The sequence below is a fragment of the Sus scrofa genome, chromosome 13 (genome assembly GCF_054392235.1).
Source record: "Sus scrofa isolate SSC_HxYL_T2T_F1_AM1 chromosome 13, Sscrofa_HxYL_maternal_Yorkshire_Landrace_v2.0, whole genome shotgun sequence".
In the NCBI taxonomy this organism is placed as follows: domain Eukaryota; kingdom Metazoa; phylum Chordata; class Mammalia; order Artiodactyla; family Suidae; genus Sus; species Sus scrofa.
In genome coordinates this window covers 104,599,429-104,613,505 of record NC_139395.1, presented here as the reverse complement: position 1 = coordinate 104,613,505, position 14,077 = coordinate 104,599,429, and the positions used below count along the sequence as shown (strand labels likewise).

The following is a 14,077-nucleotide window of genomic DNA, read 5'->3' as shown; positions in this document are numbered from 1 at the left end:
GTCAGGTCAAAAACAGAAGACAGTTATCACATTGTACAGAAGGATATCTTCATGGCTTTGTTTCAGATGTCACCAAGAGTCTGGACAACAAGCTACTAGTATTTGGAAAATAGAAGAGGATGACTATTTTCTTCAGATTCAGAAATGGTAGATCATAGGAATGAGATTGGGAAAACCACAGGGTTTGATAGAAAAAAGTCCTTGAGGCCACATTCAAGTCTTGCTTGGGGTTAGCTTGGGTTAGTGGGCTCCCTAACCTAAGAAATACTGAACTAGTTCTTAGCTGATCCCTGAGGTCTCTCTTTATAATGTATAAATATCCTCAATAAATAAGTGGGAAGTACAAATGCGAGTATTTTTGTGAGCCTGGGGGACTGTGCTGTAAGATCAAAGACACGTTTGAGTTTGGTTGAGAAGGAAGTAAAATTGTTTTTTTTTTTATAAACAGCATCACTGACTTAAATAGGGGGGCTAATGTCTTTCCAGTTTTCAAACTTGCAAGTGTTGCAGGAGTGGGGAAGACTTTTTTCCTTCTACATTTAATGATGCACAGTTGAGAAAAAATCTCTTTCTTTTAATCTTTCCCTAAAATATTTGGCAGAGATTACTGCAGGAAGAATGATCTGTAAGGCTTGTATCATCAGATTAGAATTTTCCCCTGTGTTAAAAAGTCTGATACAGTTGACCTTGATCTAGATAGTCATTTTTCCAAACCTCCAAAAGCTCACCTTGTATTTCCTGTTGTCAAGGATACACACACTCCATCATATGGAAAAAGAGACTAAGCCCATCATAAAGAGCCATGGACAAAACCAAGAACCAGTTTTGGTGGAAGCTACTTGTTAGAACAGTGTTTGTATGTTTGGGTTTCCCTGTTGCAAAGCATGCAGTACAGAGTACCCCAAATTGGTTTAATAATGGGAGTTTTTTAAAATACTTTCTGACTTTTTAAATGTAACAGTACTTCCCTTAAAAAAGAAAAAAAAAGACCTTCACAGGCTACATTATACAAAGAAAGGGGGAAGACCTACCTTAGAGAGCTTCGTAAATCTTATCGTTGGATTAAAAACCCCTGTGATTTCATGAACCAGACAGTATGGATATCTCTGATTGGTCGAGTATAAATTTTGACCAGTTTGCTTTTGGGATGCCCACTGTAGCCACATCACACTCTCATCTGCTATCGCCACCTACCCTCCCTTCCTGGCTTCTCTGGCATTTCACAGGGGGACAGGGAAGTTCATGGTTTAAGGCAGCTGGCATACCTTCCTTTCTCTCAAGCCTCCTCACCTTTAGGAGAATAAAGAATAGTTTCTTCCTATCAAAATGTGTGTTACTCATTGCATTTCATTGTTCAGCATATATAAATTCTGAGTATATGCTGAGTGTATATTACACCAGAGGCCACCCCACATGGCTGAACATGGGAGCAAGTGTTTCCCAGGAAATTTGGATTGTAGTTAGGAAAGAAGTGGGAATAGGTGATGGATAGTCAACACTAGATGCCTACCCTAAGTAGGACTGACAGATAAAATACAGCTGTCCAGTTAAATTGGAATTTCAAAGAAACAATGCATAAAGTTTTAATATATGTATATCCCAACTATTTCATGAGTATACTCTACTAAACAAATTATTTTTTTATTTTTATTTTTTTACCTGAAATCCAGATTTAACTGGATATCCTCCATTTTTATTTGCTAAATCTGGCAACACTAAGTCTCTAAGATACCTCTCAAGTCTCATTTCACATTTTTGGTTAGCCTGAGATTGCTTTGCAGAGGTTCAGGGGAGTGGCACAGTGGTCAGGCTGTTACACTACTGTGAACTAAGAAAGGGCAGGGCAGGACATAAATACAGTATTGGCCAAGCAGCTGCTTAGTGGCCTCAGGACAGAGTAGGTGTTAAACTACCTGTTCATGATATGTCAGGGTTGGTCAACACCTTGTTTTTGATACTATTCTTGGATGCACCCCTATGTATTTCATCACCCCATCTGAGCACACATTCAGACATGGGCAGTTTTCCAACTGATGCCCTTTTGTAGTCTTCATGGGCAAACACCTGCAGTATCTTCTCTTAGAATTTGGAAGAAGAGGAGTAGAATTTCAGCTATAACCAATCAGACTGAGTGTGCTTTTGAGTTTTAATGCAAGTTATTTAAATAAAGTAAAAAAAATTTAGGAGTGCCCGTCGTGGTGCAGCGGTTAATGAATCCGACTAGGAACCATGAGGTTGCAAGTTCGATCCCTGGCCTTGCTCTGTGGGTTAAGGATCTGGTGTTGCCGTGAGCTGTGGTGTAGCTCGCAGACGCGGCTCGGATCCCGTGTTGCTATGGCTCTGGTGTAGGCCAGCAGCTACAGCTCCGATTTGACCCCTAGCCTGGGAACCTCCATATGCTGTGGGAGCGGCCCTAGAAAAGGCAAAAAAAGACAAAAAAAAAAAAGGTAAAAAAAGTTTATTTGTATGTTAAACATCACATTGGTCAATATTCATATACAAACATTATTTCAAAATTCTGGCTCAAACGGGAGAACTTATTAGCTTTTTTTTTTTTTGTATAGTGACTGATATCAACTGAATGGATATGGGGGGGGAACCAGGAAATTATGACCGTGAGACATAAAGGATGCTTATCTGACATGGTCTGCCCCTAGATCTTGCATTACTGACTGCTTACTGGGTTTGGAGGTACTCTTTTGGAGATGCTGTTATTAATTAGTGGGTTCCAGTATTGAATGCAGAGGATTGACAGAGTGGGATTAATTTGATTTACAATTGTTTCCTACTGAAATCTTCACATGGATAATTTTCCCAATTTAAGACTTGTCCCTTGGGCCTCGCTTTGACTCAGAAAACCATTGCTGATGTTTTTCTTCTTGGACTCTGCAGGAAAACTCTTTGTTCACGAGTGACAATTACTTTGCAGCCATTACTGTGTGATTGCAGCACATTCATCACCAGGAATGGTTGATGAGTGTCTCCTTAATCTATGAGCTCAACTGGGTGTCAGACATCTAGGAAGGGAGGGACTTGGTAGGTACTTAAATAGCAAACTCAGGATGCTATATGGAGGTGTACTAGTGATTAAAGGGGTGGCATTTGGTTTGAGTCAGGGCTTTTAGTGCTGTGCTTGGAACAGCTCATGGCTTCTTTATGAGAAAACACTCATTTGCATGTGGTCCTAATTTCTGCTTCATTAAAAACAAACAAGGAGTTCCCATTGTGCTCAGTGGAAATGAACCACACTAGTATCCATGAGGATGTGAGTTCGATCCTTGGCCTTGTTCAGTGGGTTAAGGATTTGGCGTTGATGTGAGCTGTGGTGTAGGTCACTGACTTGGCTTGGATCTGGTATTGCTCTGGCTGTGGCATAGGCTGGCAACTGTAGCTCCGATTCAACCCCTAGTCTGGGAACTAACATATGCTTCAGGTATGGCCCTAAACAAACAAACGCACAAACCAAGTCACAATAACTGTCACAGAAGGGAGGGATGAAAAAGGTCAGAGTTGTCTTTTTTACCAACAACCAGCTTTTCTTGAGAAGAGATTTCCTATACAGATTGAGTGATTAGGTTTATTTTTCTAATTTTCTTAAGAAACAGAATGAACCAGTTTCTTCTCCTTAGCACAGACACTGGTACTTTTGAAAGATGCAGATGCAGCTATCTGGATCTTGTGTGACCCATACCTCCAAGGTGCTAGGTAACCCGATTACCCAGAAGGGCTGGGAAAGAAGAGACTGAACCTTTTGGCCATGAAGATAGCACAGAATGTAGAGTCTTCCTCTGGCTTGTGTGAGTGAGAGGGGACCGGTCAGGACTATCCCAGCTGAAAAGAACACATGTCTAATTCACACTAGCTGATGCTTGTACCATGTGAGCCAGATCCAGGGGCTACCTCAGTATCATTTGGACACCCGTGTGTTTCCTAGGCAGCTCTCTTCTCCTTGGCCACATGCTTCCACATGTTTCCATTTGGCAGGAACATGGCCAAATGTTAGATCTGGGCTTCCTATATTCCACATTAGCAATGTCAAATGGATATGAGGGCTTCTTTCTACTCCTTCTTTCTACTCTTTCTAGCTTCAGTGTATGAGTATCTGTTCATCTATTCTTCCCTGAGCCCAGCAAAGCAAGGCATTAATTCTTTCACTACCCAAGAATCACCTCACCTCAGTGAAAAGGAGGAAGAGCAGTTTCTCAGTGGAAGTGGTCATGGTGGTGGTGGTGGTTGGGGTGGGAGCTTCTGTGGCCGGATGAGAGGAAGAGATGCAGGGCACATAGTGACCACATACCTTCACTATAGTGGGAAACCAAGACCCTGCTGGCTGACTGGAGTGATCACATGCATAAATGGGAGAGAGCATGGCATTGCCCGGACTATGTAAAAGTAATGATGAGATGGAGAATTAAGGGCGATCAGCCTGAGTTGAGGTCATTCAGAGAGGACTGTAAAGTTTTAGCATTATATACAACTTTCCCTCTGCCATAAGTAGTAGACCTTCAGTTTATTCATCAGAATTTCACCTCTTTTTTCTGTGGACACATAGTAGATGATTACTCCTGAAAGCAACGATATCATTTCTGCTTATACAGTTCTACACTTACCTGTAGACATTATTTCTCTCCTGTTCAAGTAAGGTGTCAGAATGCAGGTTCATAGGAGTGATGTTATTCCACGGATATAGGCTTTAATTCATAAAAAAGAAAGAACATGTTTTGCAAACTTAATGAATTGGGATGCCTTTCACAGATAAGGCATGATAGCATGACTTTTACTGGCTGCCCAACATTCCATTTTATGCTTGTATGCTAATTTATTCGTCTAGCTCCCATTCACGATTGTTTAGAATATTTCCTATTTTCACTCTTTAAATGTGTCAAGTAACATTCTTACAGATTTTTAAGATATATCCATGATTACTTCATTAAAATTAATTTTGAGAAATGCAATTATTGGATCCAAGGCTATTTTTACCATGGAGAATAGTGGGGAAAAATTCTTGGTCAACTCAGAATCATTTTAGTTGGTTATTGAATCAAGTATGTCAATTCCTTATTTTCTTTCACTATGTGGGAAAATAGAATTTGGTAGTAATTACCAAGTGATTATTATTATTATTGTGTTATATCCATATATTATTAGTATGAATTCATTATTTCATGTCCCTAATAAATTGATAATCGATTGCATTTTCATAGTTTTTGAATCTATTATTCAAATCTATTATATAAATAACTACAACTGTGATAGAAAACCTACTGGTACTTGGGAAAATAGTAGCAGCAACGTCATCCCAAGTGCGTTTTAATCAACCTGGCTGGAGCTAAAACCTTGTTGTCTGGGAAACATCTCATAACATTGGGCTAAAACAAGCCCCTTGCTGTTTTTGAGATGGACAAGCTTACATTCATAGAAAAATGGTTATTACCAATCATGTCATAAGAGGAGGGTGGGAGGCAGTGCATAGTAGCAGATAGGGGTAGTGTTTTTGTGGGGGAAGGATGTGGGGTATGGATTCATGATTTCTATCAAAGTATTTTTTAAGATAAAGGTGAGTATGTGAGAGTTGAAAGAATGAAGATAAGGACAGTGAAATGATAAAGACATTTTGGGATCCAGAGCAAACATCCTTATAGCACCAAAGAAAAACTGCATACTGGTTTTGAAACTGTGCCAACAACATGTTGAAATGATAGTAGAGGAATTCAAAGAGTTTACTGTTAGGTCACTGGCCTATCTTCCACATAAACCTTTTTTTTTTCTCTTTTTTTAATGGCTGCACTTGCCCCTGCAGCATATGGAAGTTCCCAGGCCGGGGATTGAATCTGAGCCACGGCTGTGACCTGTGCCACAGCTGCGGCAACTCAGGATCCTTTAACCCACTGTGCCAGGCCCATGATTGAACCCTCGCCTCCACAGCCATCTGAGCCACTGCAGTTGGATCCTTAACCCAATGAGTCATGGCAGGACCTCCCATGTCAACCTTTTTGAGAACACCTGCAATGCCTTACCTCAGACAGTAGAACATATGTAGTTCTTTAAAAATAGACTTGTAATATAGTTAGCGTAGATGTGCAGGATGACTTTGTCTTCTACTGAATTGAGGGTTTTACTTGAATTTCTTCCCCTCCTCCTTAGTTTGTGTTTTTCCATTTTCTTTTCCTATCATTTTTTAGCAAAAGATTGCCAGTGGAAGACTGCACCTGGTTACTCTGGTTAACACATAAGAGGGCTGGAAAATCTGGTTGCCTGTCTCCAAATAGTCGTGGCCACTGTGACATACAACAGGCCACTGTGGTCCAGGGTCTCCTTCTCTGTGGGGCCTTATTTCTTACAGCACTTGCTACCAGCATTAGTCACTTCTGTTTGGGCCCTGTGGTTTTCTGCTTCCTTCCAATAACATTACTGGAGTTTAAAAAAATCACAGAAATAGAGTTTCACAAAGACTTCTGTGATTAGCATTACCGTCTGGAATTTTAAAAAGTAGACAGGGAAGAAGCAAATTTAAGAAGCTTGAACAGTGTTAAAACAAGGACTTTTTCTTCATAAAGGAGGCCTAGCAGCTGTAGGTACATATTTTTTGCCCTTTAAAATGCCATATTTAGTATGCCTCAAGACAGTTCAAGTGAGGCAAAAGCCGAGGTGGAGAAGCATGTAGTTTTGTGACATTTTCAGGACCGTAAAGTAAGCGTGGCAGCAAATTTGTTTTTAGGGACCTGTGGTTCATTCAGCAGATTTAATCCCAGTCCAGAGTTGTTCCTCCCGTGGGTGACATGGATTCTTTTTTGAAGCTCCACAGTTCTGCATTTTCTCCACTTGCGTCATTTTGAGCAAATAGGGTCTTGGAATGCACTATAGTCAAAGAGCTTGAGATTTTTATGTAAAGGGTGTTGTGTGTGGTCTCTGCAGCCTGGAGATATGGTTCATTCCTGGATGTGTGTAGGGCAGACCTTGTTGTAACTTTCTACAGTGGAAATACTGTTAGTAGAATTGGACAGATTGGATTTGAGCTGAATCTTGAGGGATAGATGGATGGGCTCTAGATAAAATGATCTAAACATTCATTTCAGCACCTGTAGAAACATTCTCTGTCTTGAGTAGATAAGGTACTCCGTGTTGTTTAAAAGAAATCTTTTACAAAGGTAGATGTGTATGAATGTGTGTGGGGGTGTGTGTGTGCAGGAGGGGTGAAGGAGAACATGATACTCAGTTGTGTGAGAGCCAGCTCCCCAAAGGGTCTTCCTTAAGGCACTTGGAACTGAACTTGAAGGCAGCTGATTCCTGAACAAGGCCCTTCATCCAGGCTTGTCAGCTCAGCTGAGCTTTGCAGTCAGACTTACTGTCATCTTGGAAGGTGGATTTCGTTGGCTTGGACTTGAGGACTGACCAAACACGTTCAAAGGAGATCCAGTTACATCCTTGGGTCTCACACCACCGAGGTTAGGATGTCCACACATGACCTTGAGCTTGTTTGTGTTCCACGTGTCCTGCTTGCATTTGTGAGAATCTTACCTAAAACAGAAAGAAACCCAGTTACCTTAAACCCCCCTTTAAGGAGGTGGCCTCGTGTCATGGTTGAGAATGCAGGTTCTAGAGTCAGGTTGTTAGAGTTCACTTCTCAACTCTGCCTCTTGGGAACAGTGTGACCCCAGGAACATAACATAATTTCTCCGTGTCTCAGTTTCTTCATCTTTTTTTTTTTTTTTTCCTTTTTTTCTTTTTTAGGGCCACACTCGTGGCATATGGAGGTTCCCAAGCTAAGGGTCGAATCGGAGCTACAGCTGCTGGCCTAAACCACAGCTAACGGCAATGCCAGATTTTTAACCCTCTAAGTGAGGCCAGGGATCGAACCGGCAACCTCATGGGTCCTAGTCGTATTCGTTTCCACTGCCCCACAATGGGAACTCCCTCAGTTTCTTCATCTTTAAATAGAGAGGATAACCAAGGCACCTGTCAACAAGGCTGTTTCCAGGATTAAGAGAGCCAGTCTATGTAAAGTACTGAGGTAATTGCTCAAAAGTCTCGTACAATAGAGCCTAGGACCAAAAATAAACATAAAAATGAAAGCGTGTAGATGTTAAGGGGAGCCAAGTCCTTAATTTGGCACCTAAAGGAAGGTACATGGTGGAATCCTAGATGCTTCCAAAGGACAACCATTTGGAAAACAAAATTTAGAAACTAACTCCCTGAGATCTTGAGAGAACCAGGCCATTGGAGCAATGGGATCCCCAGATTCAGCCTGCTTTTGTGATTAACCAGCACCCTTCTCAGGTGTATTGCTTCAGGCAGTAAAGGTAAACTGTGGGTCTCCCCTTTGGCAGTCAGTTAAAAGTACCTCTGTTGTGCTCCAGTGAAAAGAGTGTGGGGATTTGAAGAAATCGTCACCTATCTAGCTGATTTTGTTTTTAGTAATGCTGCGACAAACACTGCCTCATAGGAACTCCCTGGTTAGTATGAAGAGTTGGAGGGGCAGCCGTGCTATTTTATATTTTACATGCTTTGAGAAGTTGTGGGGGGCCTACTGGGTTGCCTTCAGGATAGTCCCTACTCCCTGCCTAATCACGTGGTGCCACCTCAGTGGGGTGTTAGTGACAGTAAGTTTCATCTCTTCCTGAGAGGTGCCATGAAAACACAGCAGGGCTATTCCTTGTTGCCATTGTTTCTGTCTGTCTCGCAGCAAGATGAGGTCATGACAGATTGGCAGGTTTATCTTGGATTTCCTTGTTTGGCCAGCAGCCTAAACATTAAACATCTCTGGGTTGAGTGTCTCCGGGTATCACGCAGATGTCAATGGCTTGGAGGTGGCGTTGCCTCCTCTGTTGCCTCTTTCTGGAGCCCGGGTGGTACCTGGGGAGGAGGGGGAAGGATCGAGAACAAGTTTGCACCTGTCAGATCACTGTCCTCTCACTTGGCACTTTCTCTGCCTTCCCAGGGTCCTGCAGCTTGGAGACACATTCTAACATGGTACTGAGCCCATAGACTTTTGGTCCAGATAGAACTGGGTTCAAATTTCACCTCTGCCCTTTATTAGGTTTCTCTGCTCTGCATTCCCAAATCCCCTTATCCTTATCCTTGACTGATATTTCTCACACCTGACATGACAAGGCCCCCACATTTTCCCCCATTGTTCTGTAAGCTCCTGGTGTGTGGAGACCACATCATTGCATTCCATTGGTTCAGAGCACTCTCTGGAGGCTGACTTACCTGACTTCCAACCCTGGCTCTGCCATTTTCTGGCTATGTGACCTTGGGTAAGTTATCTAGCTTCTTGCCTGCCTTGGGTGTTGTGAGGATTAGAGATAAACACATGTAGGGCGTCTGGCACAAAGAGCAGCACAAATGGATGCTCGGAGATGTTGGACCACATCCCTCCCTCCCTCCCAGCTTGGTACTAGCGCCTCAGTGTCTGCCCAGCCCCCCAGCTGCCCGGACATATCCATCCGCTGCCTGACATTGTAGCCCCAGCTTGTGGCCACCTTGGGCAGGCAGCCTATTGGCTCCAGGAGCCCTTCCTACCATTCTAGAGTGTCTGAAAGAACGTGCCTGCAGAGGACACAGACTTTATCTTTGGAATCTCTTGTTTCAGCCCATCCCTAAGACCTCGCTAGCAGCCTTCAAAAAATCACTTTTTTGTTTTTTTTGGCTGCCCTTTGGCATGTGGAGTTCCTGGGTAAGGGATCAGATCCAAGCTGCACTTGCAACTAAAGCTATAGATGCGGCAACGCTGGGTCCTTAACCCACTCTGCTGAGCCAGGGATAGAACCTGCTTCCCTGTGCTCCCAAGATGCCGCCAATTCTGTTGCACCACAGTGGGAACTCCAAAAAAAAAAAAAGTAATTCTTAAAAATTATTTCAAAAGTAATCATAGTTCCTTGTTAAATAAAAGAAGGGGTTTTCTCATAATTCACCACTTGAATATCCACTGTCCACTGTGGTATCTGTCGTTCCAGTTTTCTCTATGTGCATGTTTTCTCTTGCCCAGTGGTGGAATAGTCTACATTTTAATTTTGTATCCATGGGAGAGGTTTTTAGAGTTCATGAAAAATATTGATGTGATATATGGGATTTTAAAGGGCTCCAAATAAATCCTTTGGTAGACTGAACTCAGAGGTAATGAAAGTGGCTAACCCTTGGCAACTCATACTCCTCTAATAGTTCTGAACTTGAAGAAGCACAGTGGAGTTATGCTGTGTGTGTATTGAAAGCACTCACATGCAACCATGTGGGCCTGGAGAGAGAGGGGTAGAAAGTGAAGCTGGATTGCATAATGCATCACTCTGGCTCTCAGAGGGTATGCCCTGGAGTGAGTGTGAAGTGAGATGTGAGTCTTTTTTTTCCTTCTGCTCATCTTGGTTCCAAGGAGACCTCAGGGTATGACCACAATATGGTGCCTGAGTGCAAGCCAGTTATCTTCCCAGCTGTCCTAAAGCTGGAAGGAAAACTGGGTATGCTGGTTTTACCAAGAGATAGAATGTCTACACATGGTATATGAACTTAATGTCCAGTTCGATTTTTAGGAGCAGTTCTCCTATGTCAGTTTGTCTTCAACTTGGTGACTTGATTTTTACTATTTATTTATTTTTTTGGCCACACCCATGGCATGGGAAAGTTCCCGGGCTAGAGATCGAACCCAAGCCACAGCAGTGAAAATGCCAGATTCTTAACTGCTAGGCAACCAGGAAACTCCCACACTTGAGGACTTTAGATCCTAACTCCTGTATGAAACAAATCTCTGGCCTCTACATAGAAAGCGAGGTTTTCCTTTTTCCCTCTTTCTTTCTTCTCCTTCCACATCAAGCTTCTACTAGGTGCTGGGACTGTGGTTTATAATAATGAACAGAGTGGCCTTTGAGTGCATTGAGTATTAGAGAGAAATATGAAAATGGCTTATCATAATACATAGTGATACAAGGAAATTTATTAAAGGAGATGACAGCTGTTGTATTAGGAAAGTATGAAAATGAAACACTTAGTTCCAGCCTGGGGGTCACATAGGGTCACAGAGGAAGGCTGCTTCCTGAGCTGGATTTTTAAGACTAGAGTAGCATTTCGGGAGGCAGAGAAGTGGGATGGAAGAGGGCATCTCAGTTAAGGGGAAAAAGAGACCTTATGAAAGGTTTAAAGCCAAAGCCGTTTGAGGGAATAGAGTTCATGGAATGAATCTGAGGTGAGATGGGAAAAACCTCCACAAAGCAGTCAAAATTCTGGGTGGTGAGTACAGAGCTGCTTCCACCGAACCGTGTGGATGTTTATGCTTATTTGAACCCTGCTGGAATATTCCTGGTTTGTTTTATGAAGGGATGTCTCTCCCTGAGGATATTGACTCAGGGACGTTTCCTTTTACAGTCAGGATGGCCTCCATCAGACCAATATTGTTCTCGGGCCTTTTTTGTTTTGTTTTGTTATCTTGGATAAACAGAGAGAGGCTGATTCATTTTTCTAGAAAAACAGGATGCACTAAAATACTGCAAGTGACAATGAAACAGACATGCTCACGTACAATAATATTTAGAAAGGGACCAAACAATATGTGTAGCAGACACCTCCATGGTGTGGCTGTTCTCCCTCCCCCAACCCCATTGCCCTGTGTCCTTGCCCAAGTGGCTTGTTTCTTGGGGTCTCAGTTTCTTTAGGTATCAAATCAGGACCAATAACACCCACCCAGCAGGAACAGATGAGAAATAGATGCGTGTATGCTGGGACCAGTGCTGGGCACATGGTAGCTACTCCAGGGAAGGCTTAATAATCTTTACCTTGGGAATGAAGGATTTGTTCACAATACGAGCAATATCTTCAGTGACAGAGACAATAACCAAACGCTTTGTGTTATGGAAATGTTCAAATATACATAAAAGCAGAGAGAATAGTAGAGTATATTCTCGAGTACCCATCATCAGTCACTTCAGTTATCAGCATTCTGCCATTCTTGTTCATCGATCCACTCACTCTCTCCTCTAAAAATATTTTAAAATTGGTCATGATTAACTGCTAGCTAAATTGTTTTAAAGCAAATTCCACATGGCATCGAATTTTGTGCATGATTTTTAAGCGTCTGAGAAATCTGTGGGCCAGAGAAGAAACTCTTTTAAAAATGGCAGAAACCAATATTTTGAGCCCAGTTTTCTTTTTTTTTTATAATGATTTTTTTTCCATTATAGCTAATTTACAGTGTTCTGTCAATTTTCTGCTGCACAGAGCCCGATTTTCACAGCTGAGTTAGGTGCCTCTGCATTAAATCAGAAGATGTTTGCAAGTATTTTATTCAAGAGTGGCACTCTGACAGTACAAAATATTGTTTATTTCGTTTAGTGAGTACTTCACATATTGGTCTGCATGTAAATTAGCACTGAGGTGCAAGTGCAAAGCATTTTTTTTTTTTTTACAATGGAAGATTTCAAACATACCCAATATTAGTAGAGTAGTATAATGAACCCCTTTGTACCAACCACCTAAGATGTCACTCCAGTGTCACTCTTTGAAAGATGTTCGTGTTGTTTGTAAGACTTCCTGGGTCAAGATGGCCTCATTAATTTGGAGAAAGATACAGAATCAAACATTTGTATTACACTAGATGGAAAGAAATCCTTAATCATCAATGCCTTTGAGAAGTATGTCAGTATAGCTTCTCTGAGGAACCGACTTTTCCCAGATGGAATAAAAGTAAAATCTGTCTGATGTTTGAAAGCAGTTCCAGAAAGACCTTCTCAAAAGACACACAAGCAAGAATAAGTTTGGAAGCCAATACCAAAATGTTAACAATGGGTTCTCTGAGTGGAGAAATGATGGCTTTTCTCTTTTTTCTTTTTTCCACCTATGCATCTTTCTGTTTCATTTATCTGTATTTTACATCTTTTTCCCCACCATGGGCCTAGGTAACTTGTTTGTTAAAAAAGTAGTAAAAGAATGTAAGTTGCCAAAATAAAAGAAGGCATGCAGGAAATAGAGACTGACCTGACTATGTCAGGGCAAGGCAGATACCCTTTTTTTTTTTCCCCCTTACTTTTTAGGGCCACGCCCATGGCACATGGAAGTTACCAGGCTAGGGGTCAGATCAGAGCTGCAGTTGCTGGCTTACGCTACAGCCACAGCCACAGCAACTTGGTACTCAAGCCGTGTCTGTGACCTACACTGCAGCTCATGGCAACACCAGATCCTTAACCCACTGAGCGAGGCCAGGGATCAAACCTGCATCCTTATGGATACTAGTTGGAATTATTACCGATGAGCTACAATGGGAACTCCTGATACCTTTTCTTCTTAACTACTGTTTTTTGCCTTAATGTTGCTTCTTATCTTCAGCCCTGTAGTTGGTCCCTGGCTCTTGCCTCTGTTTCCTTGGTACTGATGATGGGAAATGATGCTTACCTTCGTGACATCATTTCATTAGGCCAGGTTGGGAGGAAATTTGGCCATACTTCCTAGGCCAGGCCCCTAAGCTGTATTTAGATTTCTTACTTGATTCTTTTCTGTCCTCTGCTGTTATATGCCCTAATTTGCCTTCTGAGTCTGCCCTGGTTTCAAGAGGTGGCTATTGGGAAAAGGCTGGAAGATAGTAGATGCTGGTAGTTGGGACATTAGCAGCTACCAGGACAGGGACCTCAGAGAGCAGGCATAGGCCCTCCTCCAATCCTGGAAGCATAAAAATATGCCTCTGTGCTCTGCTGCCAGGCTTCCCATCTCTACTTTGTCTTTTTGTTTTTTCTTGGCCACACCTGTGGCATGTGGAAGTTCCCAGATTGGGAGTCAAACCTGTGCCACAGCAGCGACAATGCTGGATGATCAACCCACTGAGCCACAAGAGAAGTCTCCCACCTCTACTTTGAAAGAAGAGTTGTTACATTTTTCAAAATGGTTTTCAGACCTGCTTTGGAACCACTATCTCTATTCTGAAGTTAACTATGGTGGAATCATTTAGTTATGCAGACCTCTAGACAGGCTATGTTAAAGCAACGAAAATTAAAAATTTTGCAGGAAAAGATGTTTTGAGGGGTTAGTGGAGGTGAGATATGAGTGGAGAGACCTGGGGAAAGGGTTGAGAGGCGATAGCTTCCATGGTTAAAGAAGCCATTTA

General features: G+C 42.2%; 1 protein-coding gene and 1 long non-coding RNA gene across 2 annotated transcripts in view; one reads left to right on the top strand and one right to left on the bottom strand.

Annotated features, from left to right (window-relative positions):
• WWTR1 (WW domain containing transcription regulator 1) overlaps positions 1 to 14,077 on the top strand; it is a 147,299-nt gene that overhangs the window by 31,850 nt on the left and 101,372 nt on the right. The window lies entirely within an intron of this gene.
• LOC146397530 (uncharacterized) lies at positions 2,347 to 9,839 on the bottom strand. The gene is made up of 2 exons (XR_014824200.1): positions 3,448 to 9,839; positions 2,347 to 3,405 (listed from the first exon to the last, which is right to left on the bottom strand). It is a non-coding gene; the product is annotated as an uncharacterized LOC146397530 (long non-coding RNA).